The following is a 15,123-nucleotide window of genomic DNA, read 5'->3' as shown; positions in this document are numbered from 1 at the left end:
AGAAACCCCCAGGTGACTGGAGGGGGTCCTTAATGGGATTAGTGTGCATCCAGTTCCTTCTGCAGAGCTCAGCCACCTCTGTGGGTGAGAACGAGGAAGAGATGAACAGACAGCAGGGTCCTACCAGGGGGGGAAAAGAGAGAGAAAATTAATCCTGTGAGAAGGGATGAAAGCAGCCACATGAGGAGGAGGGGGAATTTAGGGCTGCAAGAGATATGGGTTGAGGGAGTGCAGCAAATTAGAGCTAAAGCTGCAAAACCAGGGGGCAATAGAAGCAATGCCACTGTGATTTGTTTCTGCTGTGTGCCAGCTCTGTTTAATTGCTGGATTGGCTAGAACCTGAGGGCATTTGGATGATCTTGTTATGAGAAGGTATTGGCAAATGTCAAGACCATCCAAAGAACAAATATCACCAAAAACCCCTGGTGTAAGTAGGCTGTGAGGGGAGTTTATCAAAGAGAGCAGAAATCCTCACTTGTTTAATGCATTCATGTGGCTGCCCTGGCCTGCAAATGCCTAAGCAGACTAAGGTGGAGCCTTACAGTGGGATAAATAGAAGGCAGATGGGGCCAAAGGAGGAAATGGGAACTGCACACAGCATCAGAGAAAGCCCATTAGAAAGATGGTCTAGGCCTGGGGAGGAATAATAAACTGCATCAGTACAGGCTGGGAGGGGATGTGCTGCAGAGCAGCCCTGTGGAGAAGGACCTGGGAGTGCTGGTGGGCAACAAGTTCTGCATGGGACAGCAATGTGCCCTGGGGGCCAAGAAGGCCAAGGGGATCCTGGAGTGCATTCAGGAGAGTGTGTCCAGCAGATCCAGGGAGGTTCTCCTCCCCCTCCACTATGCCCTGATGAGACCTCACCTGGAATATTGCATCCAGTTCTGGGCTCTCCAGTTCCAGAGGGACAGGGATCTGCTGGAGAGAGTCCAAGGGAGGGCTACAAGGATGCTGAAGGGACTGCAGCACTGCCTGGGGAGGAGAGGCTGAGAGCCCTGGGGCTGCTTAGTCTGGAGAGGAGAAGACTGAGAGGGAATCTGATCAATGTCTATCAATACCTGATGCTGGGGGTCAGGCAGGAAGGGACAGGGACAGCCTCTGCTCACTTGTGCCCTGGGATAGGACAAAGGGCAATGGATGGAAACTCCAGCACAGGAGGTTCCACCTCAACATGAGGAGGAACTTGTTGACTGTGAGGGTCCCAGAGCCCTGGAGCAGGCTGCCCAGAGAGGTTGTGGAGTCTCCTTCTCTGGAGCCTTTCCATCCCTGTCTGGATGTGTTCCTGTGTGACCTGTGCTGGATTCTCTGGTCCTGCTCTGGCAGGGGGCTTGGACTGGAAGACCTCCAGAGGTCCCTTCCGACCCCTAACCTCCTGTGAGCTGTGATCCTCTTGAGGTCAATGAAGACACCTTTTGTAGCAGCCATGTGTCTCTTTGTCAGAAAGTCATCTGGAGCAGGGGATGTGGCAACAACCTTGAACACAGCAACGAGAAGAGTATGCTGCTTCCTGGAGATGAAGAGCAGATGGAACAGTGTCTCAGCCTCCTCAGGCATCATTGTTGCTAGGAGGTTTATTGGGCTGGATCTGGTCACCAGAGACACCATGGCTGCTGTGACAATGGCCCCCGTGGTGCAAGGCACTGATCTCCCAGCCAGCCCATGCCAGGAGAGCTCCATCCTGTTTTCTGGGTGCTCTGGGGCAGTGCCTCAGGGCCCACATGCAGTGAGCATCAGAGTCCTTTTTGCACTGTAGATGCCAGGACTGAGGAAGAGGTTGCAAGAGCTCAGCACTGACTTGGTTTTCATTCCAGAGACACTGAAATCTTGCTGGGCCTTTGCCACCGGTGCCAACCCCAAGGTAAGTCTTTGCTCCAGCATAATCCTTCAATTAAAGCCAGCTGGGACATAATCACTTAATAAGAACAATTTGCTATGGTTGTGAAGAACTTAAAGCAAGGCATGATGGGAATCAACTGTGTGGTCCTGCTCACAGCAGCTGCATTTCACAGAGTCACAGAATTGACCAGGCTGGGAAAAGACCTCTGAGATCATCAGGTCCAACCAATCACCCAACCCTAACTAATCAACCAGACCATGGCACTGGGTGCCTCATCCAAGCTTAAACACCTCCAGGGATGGGGACTCCACCACCTCCCTGGGCAGCACATTCCAATGGCCAATTACTCTCTGTGGAGAACTTTCTCCTCACCTCCAGCCTAGATTTCCCCTGGCACAGCTTGAGACTGTGTCCTCTTGTTCTGGTGCTGCTTGCCTGGCAGAAGAGACCAACCCCCACCCGGCTACAACCTCCCTTCAGGGAGTTGTAGAGAGCAAGATGGTCTCCCCTGAGCCTCCTCTTCTCCAGGCTAAGCAAGCCCAGCTCCCTCAGCCTCTCCTCATAGTAGGATCCTGTCTAGGATCATAATCCTGGTCCTCTCATTATCTCCTGGAAGGACTCCTTAGGTAAGTATCTGGGTACAACAGGTCCTTGCCATTGTGGTCAAACATTCTGCTTGTGCAGCTGCTCTCTCCATGGTGTTTCAGCTGGTGTCCTGTTCAGGAGATCTGAGGACACTGCCTCTGGCCTGTCTGGATAGGTTTAACCCTCCCTTGAGGCAGTTTGGGAATCAGTTGTGTGGTGTTTTGCCAGTAGTAGAGAATCCGATCCCCATGTCCTAGAAACTGCTAGGAGGAGGAGCTTGCCAGAATCAGGGATGGAGAAGCACTTTCAGTTGTGGCTGTCCTGGCTGTTCAGGCAAATCTCTGCTGCTCAGGTCTCAGTGCTGTGGGGAGCCAGCCCTTGCAAGCTGAGTTTGCAGGCATGTGGATTTATTTGCTGAGCAGGGATGAGCGAGAGGGCTGCAGGCTTGCCTTTGCCTGAGTGCTGATGCTGCAAGCAGGCCCTGGGCTGGGGGGTGGGGAGGTGTCCCTGCAGCCAAGAGCTGCCCCCCCTCCCTGTTTGGTCCCATCAGGGGCTGTGCAATCCCAGCTGAGCCCTGGGAAGCCTCAGTGCAATGGGGACATGTCATTTGGTGTGGGACTGTGTTCATTGCCTGGACCTGGGAAGTTTGGGGTGGTGACACCTGAAAGATCTGCAGCGCTGTGGGAAAATAACAACTCCCTTACTCCCAGGTGTGGTTTAGGTTCAGCTAGCTGCTTGTAACACTGTCTGCTTGATACAGCCTGAAGACTCTGCCACTTTGCTCTGGGGAGACCTCACCTGCACTACTGCATCCAGCTCTGAAGCCCTCAACACAGGAAGGACATGGACCTGATGGAGCAGGATGCAGGCAGTGTGAGCTTGCAGCACAGAAGGCAAATGGCAGCCTGGACTGCATCCAAAGCAGCATGGCCAGAGATGGAGAGAGGGGATCCTGCCCTTGTGCTCTGCTGTGCTCTGCTCTGCTGAGACCTTACCTGCAGTGTGGCATCCATCTCTGTAGCCCTCAATAGAGGAATGACATGGACCTGATGGAGAGGGTCCAGAAGAGGGGCAAGAAGATGATCAGGGGGTTGGAGCAGCTCTGCTACAAGGACAGGCTGAGGGAGCTGGGGGTGTTCAGCCTGCAGAAGAGAAGGCTCCAGGGAGACCTAATAGCAGCCTGCCAGTACCTGAAGAGGGCTACAGCAAGGATGGAGAGAGACTGTTTGCAAAGGCCTGCAGGGACAGGACCAGGGGCAATGGCTTCAAACTAGAGCAGAGCAGATTGAGATTGGATGTGAGGAACAAGTTCTGCACCATGAGGGTGGTGGAACACTGGAACAGGTTGCCCAGGCAGATGATTGAGGCCCCATCCCTGGAGATATTGAAGGTGAGGCTGGACAGGGCTCTGGGCAGCCTGATCTAGTGGAGGATGTCCCTGCTGAGTGCAGAGGGCTGGGTGAGCTTTGAAGGTCTTTCCAACCCAGCCCATCCTATGGTTCTGTATGTGTGGAAGGGTTCTTCTGCCATTGGAGTCCAGGGTGAAGATTGGCAGTGGTCACAGGAAGGCCCTGATGAGGCCAGAGAGGAGGTACACGAAAGCCTGTGCACCATGGGTGTGCTGCCAGTGCCTGCATACCTCACACCTCACTGGGGTCTCTGTGGAGCAGGACAGACTCAGTCCATGTAGAACACAGGGGGGATATCCAGAGGAACATACAGGCACACCAGCTGACATGCAGGCTGCCTGCCTTCATCTGGGCTTGCTTCAAAGGCAGAGGATGCCTGCAGAGCATCATCAGACATCAGCAGGGTGAGTTGGACCAAATGTGTCCTTCTCGAGCCCACATTCCACCTGGGTGCTCTGTCAATATCTGCCTGCAGCTCCATTCATCTGCAAGCTGCACTCTCTCCCTGTTGATTACAGAAGCAGCCACATAGGTGTCACATTAATTAATGCCTTTGGCTGCTTACTTTGCCTTTTTTTTTCTTCTGTTTTTTTTTATCCCCCACAGCTCTGCTCTAATTTTAGTCTTGTTTAAATACTCCAAGATGAAATGAGCTTTTTTTTTGTTTGTTTGCTTGCTTTTTTCCTTTCTTTTTGCTAGCAGCATTTTAAACCCTCATCAGGCACAGTGTTCTGAGCAGCAGGAAATTTAGGGCATGGAGGGATACACCAAGGGAGAGCAGAATGAACAACACACAGGAAACAAGGAGCACTGAAGCATCTTCTTCCCACAAGAAAAAGAAGAGAGAAAAAGGCAAAGTGAGTGAAAGGCAGATGCTCAGCCTTTGATCATTTGCAAAACACTGCAAGGAAATGAAGACATCTGACAGACTGTGATGGATAGAGTCACAGGACCACAGGATGTTAGGGATTGGAAGGGAACTCTGGAGATTTTCAGTCCAACCCCCCTGCCAGAGCATAGAATCCAGCACAGGTCACACAGGAACACATCCAGACAGGGATGGAAAGGTGCCAGAGAAGGAGACTCCACAACCTCTCTGGGCAGGCTGCTCCAGGGCTCTGAGACCCTCACAGTCAAGAAGTTCCTCCTCATGTTGAGGTGGAACCTCCTGTGCTGCAGTTTCCATCCATTGCCCCTTGTCCTATCCCAGGGCACAAGTGAGCAGAGGCTGTCCCTGTCCCTTCCTTCCTGACCCCCACCCCTCAGCTATTGATAGCCATTGATCAGATTCCCTCTCAGCCTTCTCCTCTCCACACTAAACATCCCCAGGGCTCTCAGCCTCTCCTCCCCAGGCAGTGCTCAGTCTGGGGAGAGCTGTGAGCAGAGCACAGCTTTCCTGGGTGCCGTCACAAAAGCACCCAGAGTGAAAAATCAGATTTAGCCTTATCTCTCCACCACCAAAGGGTTAAACTTAATCTTTTCTCTTTCAAGTCCACATGAGCTGAAGGAACTTGATTAGGAGGAAGGCAACCCCTTTTGAAAAGAGATTAAAGCCTTTTGTGGTAGAGTGGCTGCACTAGAAGGCAGGCTTTGCTTTGCTTCACGGGGAGCCCCAGGAGCCCTGGTGCATCAAGTGACTTAAATACATGATGCCACTTACTCTGCTAATCTCCATGGCTGCAATGACACTGGGCTCAGAGCACGTCTAGCAGCAGCATCTCTGTTGCCAAATCCTTTGTATTAGATGCATGATGCAACGACCCTGGCCAGAGGACACCCTACAGATGCCTCCTTTTCTCCGTGCAGTGAGTGTGGTAGGTTGATGTTTCCCCCCCCAACATTAACTTTGCCATCCCAGCCCAGGTGGAAGCAGAATGGAATGCAATGAATATGAACAAAATACCCAGGATCTGCAATATTTACAGGGGTTCATAGTTTCTGAACAGCACAAGAAACTCCCCCAGGCCAAAGAGCAGGGCAGCTGCTAATTGCTTCCACCTCCCCTCTACCCCCTTGTGTGCAAGGGACAAGAGAAAGAGCAGAGAATTGTTTGTTAGGATATTCAACCACAGCAAAGAACACCACAGCAAGGCCAGCAGGGAGCACAGGTTAGTGTCTCCCAGAGTGAGGAAGCTGAACAGAGGGAAAGTCATTTTACAGTACCAGCTTCTGTTTATTCTCTCTCCTATTGGATTGTTTGGAACTTACCATTCTTTTCCTTTTTACAGTCCAGTTCTGGGCTCCTCAGGTTAGGAAAGATGTTGAGATGCTGGAAGGTGTCCAGAGAAGGGCAACAAAGCTGGGGAGGGGTCTGGAGCACAGCCCTGTGAGGAGAGGCTGAGGGAGCTGGGGTTGCTTAGCCTGGAGAAGAGGAGACTCAGGGGAGACCTTCTTGCCCTCTCCAACTCCCTGAAGGGAGGTTGTAGCCAGGTGGGGGTTGGTCTCTTCTCCCAGGCACCCAGCACCAGAACAAGAGGACACAGTCTCAAGCTGCACCAGGGGAGGTTTAGACTGGATGTTAGGAAGAAATTCTTCATAGAGAGTGATTGGCCTTTGGAATGTGCTGCCCAGGGAGGTGGTGGAGTCACCATCACTGGAGGTGTTCAGGAGGAGACTTGATGGGGTGCTTAGTGCCATGGTTTAGTTGATTAGATGGTGTTGGATGATAGGTTGGATCTCAAAGGTCTCTTTCAACCTGGCTTATGCTGTTCTATTCTATGCTATTCTATTCTATGCTATTCTGTTCTATGCTATTCTGTTCTGTTCTGTTCTACACCCAAGAGTGATTCATTTACATTCTACCACTTTCTCTTCAAGATCTGTGGAAGATTTTCAAGGCACAGCCTAAAACTACCACAATGTGTTAACAGGCATCCAGGATCTTGCAAGGATATCAGGACAGAGGCATTTGGGCCAAACTGGGGTTGGTCTGGAAAGAAGGTAGATGCCTCCTCCCTTCAGCATCAGCAGATGTGGAGAGGTTGGTCTGATGTTACTACCTCACCTACCTGCTGGAATCCTGAGCAGGATTTATTGGGTGCTTTGGAAATGCAGGATGGTCTCCACCTCTCAGTGCTCTTTTGAAGGCATAGCCCCCCAGCATGGGGACTGTCTTCTTGCTTGGCAAGGGTCAAAGCAGCTGTGCTGGGTTGAAATTCCCACCCCCCAACATTAACTTTGCCAGAGCAGCTCAGTTGGAAGCAAATGAAAGCTGTATTTACAAGCAGCACTACCATCTGCAGTGGAGTGCAATGAGCATGTACCAAACATCCAGGAGTGACAATATTTACAGGGATTTACAATTAATAAGCAGCACAAGGACCCCCCTGGGCAAGGACCAAGGGAAGCTACCAGCTTCTCCCTTTCTGCCTCCACCTTACCCCCCTGTACAAAAGGGAGAAAAGAAAGGAGCAGAGAAGTTAGACTCGGCCAAAGCAAAGTGGCCAAGGTGAAGCAGAAGCCAGTCAGTATCTCTCCCAGAACAAAGAAGCAAGAAGAGAGTGAAATTGTTTTGGGAACTACATCTTCTGGCAGATATCTCTCCAATGGGATGGGGTAGAGTTATCCTTGTTTTCCTTTTTACACCCAAGAGTGATTTGTTTACATTTTTACTATTTTCTGTTCAAGATCTGTGAAAATCTTTTCAAAGGCATAGCCTAAAGCTGCCACAGCAGCAAACCTCTCTGCTTCCCTCCCCTGATTTATTTGACTCACACTGGCAGAGGCCAAAGGGTAGGGCCGAGCTCCCAGGGCGGTTTGATTTTTCCTGGCAACAGGGGGAGGGGGTCAGGGAGCCAGCAGAGCTAGGCAGAGGCACTCTGCAGACCTCTGTGTAGTGATCCAGGCATTGAACATCTGCCTGTCAGGGAAAATGGCATCAATGCAGCTGAGCTGACTGTCCCCAGCACAGCCTCTGTGGGCCAGGCCCTGCTGGCTTGCAGTGCAGTCGTGCCTGAGCCCTGGGGAAGATGCTGCACGCTGCTGGAGCACAAATGAAGGGCAGAAAGGCTGTGAAAATATTATTGCTGTTATCCCCATCATCATCATCACCATCATCATCATCACCAGCGGCAGCAGCAGCATTAATAGTTTTCATTTATATCTTAATTTTGATTATTTTCATTTTTATCGTTATGATAGAAATAGAATAGAATAGAATAGCCCAGGTTGGATAGAATAGAATAGAATAGAATAGCCCAGGTTGGATAGAATAGAATAGAATAGAATAGCCCAGGTTGGATAGAATAGAATAGAATAGAATAGACCAGGTTGGATAGAATAGAATAGAACAGAATAGCCCAGGTTGGATAGAATAGAATAGAATAGAATAGCCCAGGTTGGATAGAATAGAATAGAATAGACCAGGTTGGATAGAATAGAATAGAATAGCCCAGGTTGGATAGAATAGAATAGAATAGAATAGCCCAGGTTGGATAGAATAGAATAGAATAGAATAGCCCAGGTTGGATAGAATAGAATAGAATAGAATAGTCCAGGTTGGATAGAATAGAATAGAATAGAATAGACCAGGTTGGATAGAATAGAATAGAATAGAATAGACCAGGTTGGATAGAATAGAATAGAATAGCCCAGGTTGGATAGAATAGAATAGCCCAGGTTGGATAGAATAGAATAGAATAGAATAGCCCAGGTTGGATAGAATAGAATAGCCCAGGTTGGATAGAATAGGATAGAATAGAATAGCCCAGGTTGGATAGAATAGAATAGAATAGCCCAGGTTGGATAGAATAGAATAGAATAGAATAGAATAGAATAGAATAGACTAGACCAGGTTGGATAGAATAGAATAGAATAGAATAGACCAGGTTGGATAGAATAGAATAGAATAGAATAGAATAGAATAGAATAGAATAGCCCAGGTTGGATAGAATAGAATAGAATAGACCAGGTTGGATAGAATAGAATAGCCCAGGTTGGATAGAATAGGATAGAATAGAATAGCCCAGGTTGGATAGAATAGAATAGAATAGAATAGAATAGAATAGACCAGGTTGGATAGAATAGAATAGAACAGAATAGACCAGGTTGGATAGAATAGAATAGAATAGAATAGACCAGGTTGGAAGAGACCTTCAAGATCATTGTGTTCAACCCCTCAACCAATCCAACACCACCTAAACAACTAACCCATGGCACCAAGCACCCCATCAAGTCTCCTCCTGAACACCTCCAGTGATGGTGACTCCACCACCTCCCCAGGCAGCCCATTCCAATGGGCAATCACTCTCTCTGTGTAGAACTTCCTCCTAACCTCCAGCCTAAACTTCCCCTGGCACAGCCTGAGACTGTGTCCTCTTGTTCTGGTGCTGGTTGCCTGGGAGAAGAGACCAACCTCTGCCTGTCTACAACCTCCCTTCAGGTAGTTGCAGAGAGTGATAAGGTCACCCCTGAGCCTCCTCTTCTGCAGGCTAAGCAACCCCAGCTCCCTCAGCCTCTCCTCACAGGGCTGTGCTCCAAACCCCTCCCCAGCTTTGTTGCCCTTCTCTGGACTCGTTCCAGCAAGTCAACCTCCTTCCTAAACTGAGGGGCCCAGAACTGGACACAGGACTCAAGGTGTGGCCTAACCAGTGCAGTGTACAGGGGCAGAATGACCTCCCTGCTCCTGCTGGCCACACTGTTCCTGATGCAGGCCAGGATGCCATTGGCCCTCTTGGCCACCTGGGCACACTGCAGGCTCATGTTCAGCCTACCATCGACCAGCACCCCCAGGTCCCTCTCTGCCTGGCTGCTCTCAGCCACTCTGACCCCAGCCTGTAGCACTGCCTGGGGTTGCTGTGGCCAATGTGCAGAACCTGGCACTTGGATGTGTTCAATCTCCTGCCCTTGGCCTCTGCCCATCTGCCCAGCCTGTCCAGGTCCCTCTGCAGAGCCTCTCAACCCTCCAGCAGATCAACTCCTGCCCCCAGCTTGGTGTCATCAGCAAATTTACTGCTGATGGACTCAATGCCCTCATCCAGACCATCAATAAAGATGTTAAAGAGCACGGGGACTGATGCTAAGGCTTATTATTATTCTCTTTTTATTAACTTGATTATTTTAATTGCTGTTTTTATTCTTTTCATTTGTATTCTCTTGATTCCTTTTAGTTTTGTTTTTGTTATGTTCCTCTTCATCTCTCTAATTTTTATTATTTTACTTGTAGGTATTTTTACTCTTTTCATTTTTATTACCTTTATGATGTTAATGTTTATTTGCATTAGTTTCTTTTGATTAACTTCATTATTTGTATTCTTTTAACTGCTATTATTGTTATTATTGTTATTATCTTTATTATTTTTAATGATGTTATTTTCATCTTTATTATTTTGATTATTTTAATTGCTATTTTTATTGCTTTCAGTTTTATTATCTTTATTATTTTGCTTTTTATTAACGTTAATATTTTGATTATTTTCAGCTTTATTATCTTTATTATTTTCTTTTAATTAACTTTATTATTTTGATTATTTTCAGCTTTATTATCTTTATTATTTTGCTTTTTATTAACTTAATTATTTTGATCATTTTCAGCTTTCTTATTTTCTTAACTTTATTATTTTGATTATTTTAATCTTCATTATCTTTATTATTTTCTTTTTATTAACTTAATTATTTTGATCATTTTCAGCTTCATTATCTTTATTATTTTGCTTTTTATTAACTTTATTATTTGGATTATTTTCAGCTTCATTATCTTTATTATTTTGCTTTTTATTAACTTAATTATTTTGATCATTTTCCGCTTCATTATCTTTATTATTTTGCTTTTTATTAACTTTATTATTTGGATCATTTTCATCTTCATTATCTTTATTATTTTGCTTTTTATTAACGTTATTATTTTGATCATTTTCAGCTTCATTATCTTTATTATTTTGCTTTTTATTAACTTTATTGTTTTGATTATTTTCAGCTTCATTATCTTTATTAATTTGCTTTTTATTAACTTTATTATTTTGATAATTTTCAGCTTTATTTTTATTAACTTTCTCATTTTTATTATTTTCATGATCTTTATTATTTTGCTTCTTTTAATTATTGTTATTTTGATTACTTTCATTCTAATTCCCTTTATTATTTTAATTTTTATTTCCTTCATTGGTTTTAGTTTTATGCTTTTTATTTTAGATTTTATTCTTTTCATCTTTATTATTTTGCTTATTTTAATTGTTGTTATTTTCATTGGTTTCACTTTTATTATCTTTGTTGTGGTTTTTTTTAATGATGTTTATTGGTTTGATTGTTTTTATTGACTCTCTCAGTGTTTCCTGTGAATTTGATTCGTTTTGCTGCTGATCCTGAGCTTACAGGCAGGAGCTGTGTGCATAACAGAGTGAGGATGAGCAGAGGGCTGGAGCTGCTCTGCTATGGAGACAGACTGAGAGAGTTGGGGTTGTGCAGTCTGGAGAGGAGAAGGCTCCTAGGAGACCTAATTGTGGCCTTCCAGGATCTGAAGGGGGCTACGAGGAAGCTGGGGAGGGAGTTTTTAGGGTGCCAGGGAGTGACAGGACTAGGGGGGATGGATCCATGCTAGAGGAGGGGAGATTCAGATTGGATGTTAGGAAGAAGTTGTTCCCCATGAGGGTGGTGAGAGCCAGGCACAGGCTGCCCAGGGAGGTGGTGGAAGCCTCATCCCTGGAGGTGTTTGCAGCCAGGCTGGATGTGGCTGTGAGCAACCTGCTGTAGTGTGAGGTGTCCCTGCCCATGGTAGGGGGATTGGAACTGGATGAGCTTTGAGGTCCCTTACAACCCTGACAATTCTGTGATTCTGTGATTTAGAACTCAATTAAAAAAAAAAACCAAAAAACTGAAAAGTATCATTATTCCCCCCTCCCCCTGTCCTTTTGATTCCACAGAAGGCAGCAGCTTGGCCAAAATTCTAGGTCACAAATTATAACTTTTAGAATAGAATAGAATAGAATAGAATAGAATAGAATAGAATAGAATAGAATAGAATAGACCTTCAAGATCATCGTGTCCAACCTATCATCCAACACCACCTAATCAACTAAACCATGCAACCAAGCATCCTGTCAAGCCTTGCCCTGAACACCCCCAGCGACAGCGACCCCACCACCTCCTCAGGCAGCCCATTCCAGTGGGCAATCACTCTCTCTGTGTAAAACTTCCTCCTAACCTCCAGCCTAAACCTCCCTTAGAATCATAGACTCATAGAATCAATAAGGTTGGAAAAGACCTCAGAGATCATCAAGTCCAACCTAGCACCCAGCACCTCAGGACTAACTAAATCATGGCACCAAGTGCCACATCCATTCCCCTCTTGAACACCTCCAGGGATGGGGACTCCACCACCTCCCTGGGCAGCACATTCCAATGGCCAATCTCTCTTTCTATGAAGAACTTTCTCCTCACCTTGATCCTAAACCTTCCCTGGCACAGCTTGAGACTGTGTCCTCTTGTTCTGGTGCTGGTTGCCTGGGAGAAGAGACCAACCTCTGCCTGTCTACAACCTCCCTTCAGGTAGTTGTAGAGAGCAATAAGGTCACCCCTGAGCCTCCTCTTCTCCACGCTAAGCAACCCCAGCTCCCTCAGCCTCTCCTCACAGGGCTGTGTTCCAAGCCCCTCACCAACTTTGTTGCCCTTTTCATGTTGGATTTTTCCCTTTGCAAACAGTGCTGCTTTGGTTTGTTGTTGTTTCCCCCCACCCCCCCCAAAACTCAGAGGCAGCCATTTGCAGCTTGATTAAAGACAAAAGCTGGGCACTGGGGACGTTTTGTTTCCACAGAGTGCTGTAGGTGCAGATCAAACCAGTCCCTTCTGGCATGAATATTAATGCCAACCTGGTTTGTGATTTTAGGCAACCGTCAATTGTTATTAAAAATACCCTGACAGCTCTGAAGAAGAGAAAGAGGGGTGGGGGCAGGGTCTCTAAGGCTTCTGATTAACAGCATTTGACAGCAGGTTGCATCTTGGCCCCCGCTTCACAGCGCCACAGATTGTGTCGGATTGGAAGGGACCCTCAAAGGTCATCTTGTTCAGAGCCCTTACGGTGAGCAGGGACAGCTCTAACTACAGCAGGCTGCCCAGGGCCATGTTGAGTCTCATCTTGGATGTCTCCAGGACCTCAACCACCTCCCTGGGCAGCCTCTTCCAATGGCTCACCACCCTCACTGTGCAGAGCTTCCTCCTGGTGTCCACCCTAACTGTGCCCTGCTCCAGCTTCAAACCATTGCTCCTCAGCCTATCCCCCCAGGCCCTTCTGAACAGTCCCTCCCCAGCCTGCTTGTAGGTCCCCTTCAGATGTTGAAACACAGCCAAAAGGTTTCCCCAGAGCCTTCTCCTCTCCAGGCTGAATAGCCCCAACTCTCTCATCCTGCCTTTACAGGAGAGGTGCTCCAGCCCTCTGATCATCTTTGTGGCCCTCCTCTGGACCTGCTCCATCAGGTCCATGTCTCTCTTGTTTTGGGGGCCTACAGAGCTGGACGCAGTACTCTGGGTGAGGTCTCACCAGAGCAGAGCAGAGTGGCAGAATGCCCTCTCTTGACCTGCTGACCACACTTAGAATCAGTGAAGTTGGAAAAGACCTCAGAGATCATCAAGTCCAACCTGTCACCCAAGACCTCATGACTATTAAACCATGGCACCAAGTGCCACGTCCAATCCCCTCTTGAACAGCTCCAGGGATGGTGACTCCACCACCTCCCTGAGCAGCACATCCCAATGGCTAACGACTCTCTCTGGAAAGAACTTGCTTTCTCCTCACAGAATCACAGAATCACCAAGGTTGGAAAAGACCTCAAAGATCATCGAGTCCAACCTGTCACCACAGACCTCATGGCTAAACCCTGGCACCAAGTGCCACGTCCAATCCCCTCTTGAACACCTCCAGGGATGGAGCCCAGGCTGTGATTTGCCTTCTGCACCACCAGTGTGCCTTGCTGGCTCCTGTCCAGCTTCCCATCCACCAGCACCCCCAAATCCTTTTTTGCAGGGCTGCTCTCAATTTCATCATCAAGCCTGGCTTGATCTCAAGGCTTGCCCCGACCTAACCCAGGGAGTGTGAAAGGTGTTTCCCTGAGCTGGGGCAGCTGAGCAGGCTGATGGGGAGCAGCCTTCAGCCCATCCAAGCACGGCACTGTCTCCTTTTAAACCCTTGTAACCTCTGGTTACAATTCAAGTCACTTCCCATCACCCTAAACTGCCTCTGAGTTTGTAACGAGCTCCGTCACCTGCCAGCTTCCATAACACACGCGGCTCACTCTGCCTCCCTTCAACATCTGACAGCACCTCGCTGGGCCAGCAGCTTTCAAAGAGATTTCCCCTCTCCCCCAGGGCTTCTCATGCTGTGAGCCTGCCCCAGAAGGAGGAAGATACAAATCATGTAGTGCCCAGAAGGATCATTAAACGCTGCCTTTGATTGCCTTCAAGGAGCACAAATTAGCTGAGGAAAGGAAATCAAAACAGTGCGTTTCTGGCTAGCAGTTTTTGTTGAGGTTTCTTAATCCTCCTCAGCATGGGATGGTGAGAGTGTGATGGGAGGATGTGGTATGAGGGTAGTAAGGTCTCTCCAGGTCTCAGCCATCTCCTCCCAGAGTGGATGCTGGATGGGGAGACCATCAACCCCCCTGGGAAAGAAAGACCGGCTCACAAGGATTTAGCCTGATCTAGCACATATGTTATGAGAGCAAATCATCTCTCTTGCTGCTGGAACATGTGAGAGTGTGCAAAGGATGTGTCTGAAAAGATCAGCTTCTAGCAGCCTTGCTCACTCTGCTCCTGTGCTGTCAGCATCTCGGCAGCACACGGGACAGCCACCAGAGAGACTGGGGCAGCTCAGCAAACCACTTGCCTGGGTCAGGGATGAAGCAACCTGCAGCAGGCTTGAAATAAAACTAAGAACTGCATTCCCTGTTCTGTCACCAAAAGTGGAACTTAGGGTTCCCAGAGCTGCAGATAAAGAACTGAATGCCACAGGCATATATTGCAAGGAGAGAAACTTGGATTGCAAGCTGTGATTTCTGTCTACAATCATCTGCACTCCAGCTGCCTGCCTGCTGCTTAGCAGTGCAGCATGGAGGTTGAAGTTAACTGTGCCTGAGGCTCCTGAGGCTCCAGAGAGAAGCCAACGAGTTGTGCCCTAAGGGATTCCTTCACAGGAAATCTGCTGTGCTGGGAGCAGGCAGAGTGGCTCTGACGCCCCCTCACCACGGCTGCTCGCTGTAGCTCTGACCTTAGCTTCATTCATGCAAGTGATGCTCGAGTTCCTTGGTGCTCTCCGTTTGCAGGGACTCCCTTTTCCAGCTGCACTTTAAACCTAGATCTGATCAGCTT

The sequence above is a fragment of the Dryobates pubescens genome, chromosome 15 (assembly GCF_014839835.1).
Source record: "Dryobates pubescens isolate bDryPub1 chromosome 15, bDryPub1.pri, whole genome shotgun sequence".
Classification (NCBI taxonomy): domain Eukaryota; kingdom Metazoa; phylum Chordata; class Aves; order Piciformes; family Picidae; genus Dryobates; species Dryobates pubescens.
Note: the sequence above shows the minus strand (reverse complement) of the source record.